Consider the following 7,209-nt stretch of genomic DNA (forward strand, 5'->3'; position numbering starts at 1 on the left):
AAATTTTACATCTCAAATTAAATGATGATCATCAGGGGGTGTCTTGAATACGAGTTTTGATAACGCTATTTCCTGAGAAGAACACTTTTATATGGTAGTAAAGGTTCCATAAATGACAAAACATATCCCCACTGGGCACTAGCTTTAAGATGAAATATATTATAGCAGAACTATCGCGTTTTTGAATTATTAAATTGTCATATAGCTCTCAGACACATGGGACTAACACCGGTGACCTAGATTTTAAAGAAAACGTCAAAATATAGTCTGAATCAACAGGGCGCTTGAAGTCTACTAATAGGATTCCGGTAAACCCACACGCTTAGGCTACAAATGTGGCCAAGTGGACTATTCCACTATTAATTAGTTAATTGGTATTTTATTAATTTGATTGTATTGTATATTGATACATGGGTTGTATATTGTTTTAATTTCATTTGTTTTAAAGTAATTTCTTTCAGGTCAATGTAATGTTGATGTCTCACTGAATTATGTATCACAGAGTGTGGTAAGTGCTCTGTGATATACAAGTAATGTATATATGTAGAGTGAGCTCACTCACTCTGCCTGGTGAGCTATAAATAGATTTTACCTGTGTATGTATGAAGTATGTATGGTCATGTGACTTGTCTTTGTGAATGTCCACTATTAAATGTACTGTCCATGTCCTGTGTGCATGTAGAGTAAAGTCCAGTGTTTGACCTTGACCTGACCTATCTGACCTGTTGTTTTATTGGTTAATATATTTTTGGAGGGAAAGTCTTTGTCCAAAAATTAGACAGTAGCTTGAGATCTGGGGAAGGAGCAACATCTCCCCTTTTTGGAGATATATATCATGATACGCGCCAATAAGCTACAAACCCAAATGTAAGTCTAATACTTTTATATTATCTTTTTACATATTATTTTGGTATCTAAAGTATGGTAATTAAGAAATGTAGATTTATTCAATTAATTATTGAGTAAGTGTATACATTTTGTATAGAGTGGAATTCGAAATAGATTGTAACTTAAATTTGTTATATCTCTAAATCCAGTATGAATTTAGTAACTGTGTAATTTGTGTATGTGTTTTAAAAGTAATTGTGTATGGTTTTATACTTGTTACTGATTGATTTATTTATAAATCTTTCAGTGGAATCATGTAGATGTCTGCTATTGTGCTGTATACATTATAAGCATAAGCAACCCTTTACCCATAGTTGAGGTAAGCAACATACACATTATAGTTAGAAATGCTTTGTTATATTAATCTGATAAAGTAAGATATTATTGAATTTGCTATAATATGTAACCCACTGTAATTGGTATATTTATGTGTATATTGGAATAATATCTATTTTCCATATTGTACTACTTTTAATGGTGTTAAGTGTGCAAGTGGATTATTTCCCCTTGTTCGTAACAAGTGGGTTACTTCCCCTTGTTACCTGACAAGCGGATTACCTCCCCTTGTGTATATTGTACTCTTTATGTATATTTATAGAGTATAGAGTAAATATTTCTTTTTATCTATCATGCTAATGCATGGTTGTAAGGTAATGGTTACTACCTTTACTGATAGGAAATTATAGAGTTTTACTTATGTATTTGTATCTATATAACTGTGATATTTCGATAGGGATAACTTGTCTAGTGTACACGTTTAGTATTGTATGTTAGTTATGGTAGCAATCCTAATGGTACTTTTATTTATATGTTTCAGGGTTCTATCTACATGTCTATCTATCTATATCTATATCAATAAGCAGATACATGTACGTACATCCATTGTTGTATATGGACCAACTGAACCCACATGCAGGCAGTACAATATTTATGGCGAATAAATACCAGTGAACCCGACCCGGTTGTCCCTGAGTTTTAATTGCTAAGATCCAGTTCGCAACCCGGTTACAAATTGGCGCCCATGTAGGGACCTGCATGGAACATGAGAGGAATTCAGTTGGAGTTTTCAAGTTACCATATTTTCCTGATGGAAAAGTTGATGTGAATTGTGCAGTGCCTATATAGTCCTGTGTTTGGATATATAGTTAGCTTGTTGGACATACATATATTTCATTTGGAATATACCTTGAATTCTATATGGAGGTGAACCCGATGTCCGATGATGTCCACTCGCTTTATGATACAGCATACGGTAGGTGATGTTGATCAAGACTGAACTTTACATTATTACTGTATTGATAGACCACCGCAGTGAGGTGACCATGGAACTTTGTAAAGTATTACTCTGTTGATTAACCATGATTGCAGATGTGACCTTGACCCCCGAACTTTCAGTTCACATGTATCCTTCTGCATATACATTATAATTACATGTGATTCATTTGGAGGATCCAGAAGTGCCTGATTTGTGAAAAGAACATTTATTATAAAGTTGACCAGCTGTGATTGAACATTTAGATAGGAAATTTATTCTTTAATATTGATTTACATATTTATTTGATAATTCTTTGGTCAATTTGATTTTTTTGCTACTAGTCATTTATATATCATGTAAACTTTGATGAAATACCTTTTTTTTTTCTAATTTCATTTTGATTACACTTGACTAATTTGAACTTTTTTTGTTGTCAATTAGACTTCGGGTTTGTTGGCAGACAGTAAGTGATACTTCCTTCGCTAAAATTATTTTTTTGTTATTTCTCTTAGTTTTTTGTCCTTTGCTATAAATTATAGTGGTACTTGTTTTTTGGGAACGTCTTTTGGATAGGATTTATAGTTTTTTTTTCTGACAACACCTGACTACAACAGAGACACAGTCCTGTGTACATTACATGTATTGTATGTGTGAGAAAACGGGTGTTGTGGTGTTACATGTTCAGTGTTCTGTGTTTGTACTTCGTGTTCTTTTGCAGGTTAGGTAGTACAGGTATATGCGTGTTATTCTATCACTTGATATATATGTGCTGAGTTGTCTTCCTTTATTTCATCTTCATTGCAGGTGTTAGACTCATATTTATTTCACTGCCTTGTTACACGAATGTTTATTTTGGTGGAAATTGTGTACATTTGCTTATATTCCAGCCAATTCTGTCATTGCGCGCAGCATTTTTGATCTATTCAGACTTTGATTTTCAGTGCGTATGACTTGGGTTCATTTTGTATTGTTTTTATATTATATCTCTATTATTGGCATTTGTCCTTCTATACCCCTCAAATTTACTAAAGATGTCAGATTCCGAGAATCGAGCAGTGGAGGAACAGCAACAGCAAGAGATGGAGTCGAGTGATGAGGGAGCAGCACTGTTAGATGCCTTCTCCAAATTAGGAGTGAAGCCCAAGTTTGAGTCGCCTGCTGACCTGGAACTGTGGATGTTCGAATTTGCAAGGAGCAAAATGGAATCGGCAAACCAGCAACAGACTAGTCAGCCTCGGGTAGAACCCATACAGAAGCCTACTCAGACTATAACAGTTCACCAACAGATGCCTAGGCTGTCTACGTTCTCCGGGGAGAAAGGTAAGGCGGATACCACATATGAACAGTGGCGGTATGAGGTAGATGGGTACTTAAGGGATCAACAGCACTCGCGCCCCACTATCCTCCAGGCTGTAAGGAGATCGTTAAAGGGTGAGGCAGGACAGGTGGCTATGACTGTGGGATATGATGCAACATTGGCAGAGGTTTTGGATAAGCTGGATGGCATATATAAGGCAGATGAGCAAGGAGACGACCTTATGCAGGAGGTATATACAGCGCATCAGAGAAATGATGAAGATGCTACAAGATGGGGATGCAGACTGGAGAAGCTATTCACCAAGGCCACACGAGAAGGGGAGTACATCTTACCATCAAAGGCAAGTATGCTTTTAAGGAGGATATTTTGGAAGGGTCTCAGGAAGCCACTAAGACTACTTACAGCCCACAAGTATGACAGCATTCAGGATTTTGATGAGCTGAGGGCAGCGGTACGTAAAGTAGAGAAGGAAGAAATGGAACCGGAGGCTACCTCCCAAGAAAGCTGTATCCAAGATGGCCAGTACATCTGCAGACACCCCGGAACATGCTTCATCTGAGATGCAAGAGTTAAAGGCAATGATCAATCAGCTCAGCACTGAAGTGTCCAAGGTGAGAGCCTGGCAAGACAAAAAGGATGGAAGGGAAACAGGGAAGAGTAAGAGGACAGACAGACCAGCCACCTACTCAGCGACGAGAGGAAAGGACATGCTGGAGATGTGGACAGGTGGGTCACCTGAAACTTAATTGTCGTGTCCGATTGGATCACCAACGGAAACCTTTAAACTTCAACGCACCTGCAGGTTCGGGCAAGCTGTAGGTGTTTGTAAAAGTAGCCCGGCCAGTGGAACTTCTGGGGACACAGAAGGTCTTGTGGGACAACCCAATGAGACGACATTATTAGTGGAAGGAGTGGAAACAAGAGCCCTTTTGGACACAGGATCTACAGTGTCAACATTGAGCCACAGTTTTTACGAGACAAATTTTAAGGACCAGCCTATACAGTCATTGAAAGATGTCCTACACGTGGAGTGTGCGGATGGAGAGGCCTTGCCTTATTATGGCTACATCGAAGCTAACATCACCCCATCTGTCACAGGATGCCACAACAATGACTATCGATGTTTGTTCCTAGTGGTACCCGATAGCGGATACAACTCGTCAGTACCCATATTATTGGGAACCAACGTTCTGAACATTATCATGGAGGAACTCCTTGAAACGAAGGGACAACGATTTCTTCAGACAGCTAGTCTTAGGACTCCTTGGTACTTAGCGTTCCGTTGCATGCTTCTGAGGGATAGACAGCTAGAGCGTCACAGTAACCGGCTAGCACTTGTGAGGTCTGCAGAGTCCAAGCGCATCACAGTCATGCCTAACACCACGATAACCATACAGGGTTTTATGGACAAGAAGCTCCCTTACTTGCCGGTCTGCGCTATACTACAACCTACACCAGAAGCCGTTATTACTGAGGACTTGGACATCACACCCGCCCCCGTGCCATACAATCGAGACGCCAAAGGACTTATACCGGTACAGATATCCAACGTCAGTACTCGAACAGTGACCATATCTCCCAAGGCGTTACTATGTGAGCTGCAACCAGTGACCGTAGAGACGATCCAGACCACGTCAGAAGAACATAGGGACTTGAGATATCTAGAGGACATACCAGTTGGTATTAGCACAGAGGACCTAACAGCGGAGCAGTTGATGAAGGGGGAAGGATCTCATCTGTAAGTTTGATGACGTCTTTTCTAAAGATGATCTGGATATTGGCCATTCCCGGCTAGTCAAACACCGGATAGAGGTAACGGATGGTATACCTTTCAGACAGCGACACCGAAGGATACCACCATCCATGATTGATGAGGTTCGCAGTCATCTTCAGCAGCTGTTAGCAGCAGGTATTATACGGAAATCCCACTCACCATGGACGTCCAATGTAGTCCTATGCCGCAAGAAAGATGGGAAGCTTAGGATGTGTGTAGACTACAGACAATTGAACCAGAGAACCATAAAGGACGCCTACGCACTTCCAAGAATTGAAGATATCCTGGACTCATTAGCTGGAAATAAATACTTCACCGTGCTTGATATGAAGTCCGGATACCACCAGTTGGAAATAGATGAGGATCATAAGGCGAGAACAGCATTTACCGTTGGAGCGCTTGGGTTTTATGAATTTAACCGACTGCCCTTTGGACTCGCTAACGCACCAGCGACGTATCAGCGCCTTATGGAAGAATGCCTGGGAGACCTTCATTTAACGTATTGTTTCATTTATCTGGATGACTTGATCATCTTTTCCGACACTTACGAGGAACATCTACTGAGGGTGGAGAAAGTACTGCAGCGGATTCGGGAGTCAAACTTGAAGCTTTCTCCGAAGAAATGTGCTTTCTTCATGCCGAGGGTCAAGTATGTCGGACATATTGTCTCAGCAGATGGAGTAGAGCCGGACCCCGACAAAGTGGAGAAGGTAAAGACATGGCCACGCCCTAGTACTCCAGAGGAAGTGAGGCAGTTTCTCGGATTCATAGGATATTACCGGAAATTTATAAAGGATTTCTCCAAGATAGCCCGACCCCTGACCGATTTAATGCCTACACCTAGGAAGACGAATGGTAAAGGGAAATTGAAGGCATTGCCACCCCGAGAATGGAAATGGGAAGTTGAGCAAGAGGATGCCTTCACAGCACTCAAGGATGCATTGATTTCTCCGCCCATTCTCGGATACCCGGACTTTAAGAAGCCTTTCGAAGTACATACTGATGCTTCCCTTAAAGGCCTAGGAGCTGTCCTTTATCAGGAACAGGAAGGAAGAAAACGGGTTATCGCATACGCCAGCAGGGGTTTGAGTAAATCTGAGAGGAACTATCCGGCACACAAGCTAGAGTTTCTGGCTCTTAAATGGGCACTTTGCGAGAAGTTTCACGACTACCTATATGGACAGAACTTCACAGTGATGACAGACAACAATCCATTAACGTACATATTAACAACGGCGAAACTCGATGCCACAGGGCATAGATGGGTAGCGGCCCTCTCTTCATACAACTTCAATATAGTATATCGACCAGGGGTCAGCAATGCAGATGCAGACGGTCTCTCTCGACTACCACAGACCATATCAACGGACACTGTGAGGGCCATTTGTGGAGTCATGCAGCCTAATCCCTACGTGGAGAGTCTATGTTTGTCACACACAACACCAGACCCTGATGAAGAAAAGGATGTACCATCCATGAGTTTCGCTAAGATGTCAACGACAGAGCTGAGGATCATACAGTTAGAGGACCCAGTCCTCAGTTCATGGATCCCTCATGTTGAAGCGGGAGTAAAACCCAGATGGAAAGATGTCCCGAAAGCAGAAGCCGCTCTTTACAAGACCTTCGGGAAACTGAAGATGAGAGAAGGGATGCTTTATAAGGAGGTGGTTGGCGATGATGGACCGTCATATAAGCTGGTTATCCCCAAAAAGCTGAAGATGGAGGTATTACAAGGGCTTCATGATACCATGGGACACCCTGCTAGAGACCGGACCATCTCCTTAGTGAGAGACAGGTTCTATTGGCCCAACATGTATCAGGAAATAGAGGAATATGTCAGTAATTGTCATCGGTGCCTCAAAAGGAAAGCACATACCAAACAAGTGGCCCCTCTAGTGAACATCAAGACCACTCAACCGCTTGAACTGGTCTGTGTAGACTTCACTACTCTAGAGACATCCAAGGGAGGGTACC

At 41.3% G+C, this 7,209-nt stretch overlaps 1 long non-coding RNA gene across 1 annotated transcript; it reads left to right on the forward strand.

The window, feature by feature from the left end:
- Positions 1–337: 337 nt before the first annotated feature.
- Positions 338–1,845, forward strand: LOC138313871 (uncharacterized). The gene is made up of 2 exons (XR_011207278.1): positions 338–1,207; positions 1,706–1,845. It is a non-coding gene; the product is annotated as an uncharacterized lncRNA (long non-coding RNA).
- Positions 1,846–7,209: the final 5,364 nt, after the last annotated feature.

This window comes from Argopecten irradians, unplaced genomic scaffold, assembly GCF_041381155.1.
Source record: "Argopecten irradians isolate NY unplaced genomic scaffold, Ai_NY scaffold_1010, whole genome shotgun sequence".
NCBI classification, from domain to species: Eukaryota; Metazoa; Mollusca; class Bivalvia; order Pectinida; family Pectinidae; genus Argopecten; species Argopecten irradians.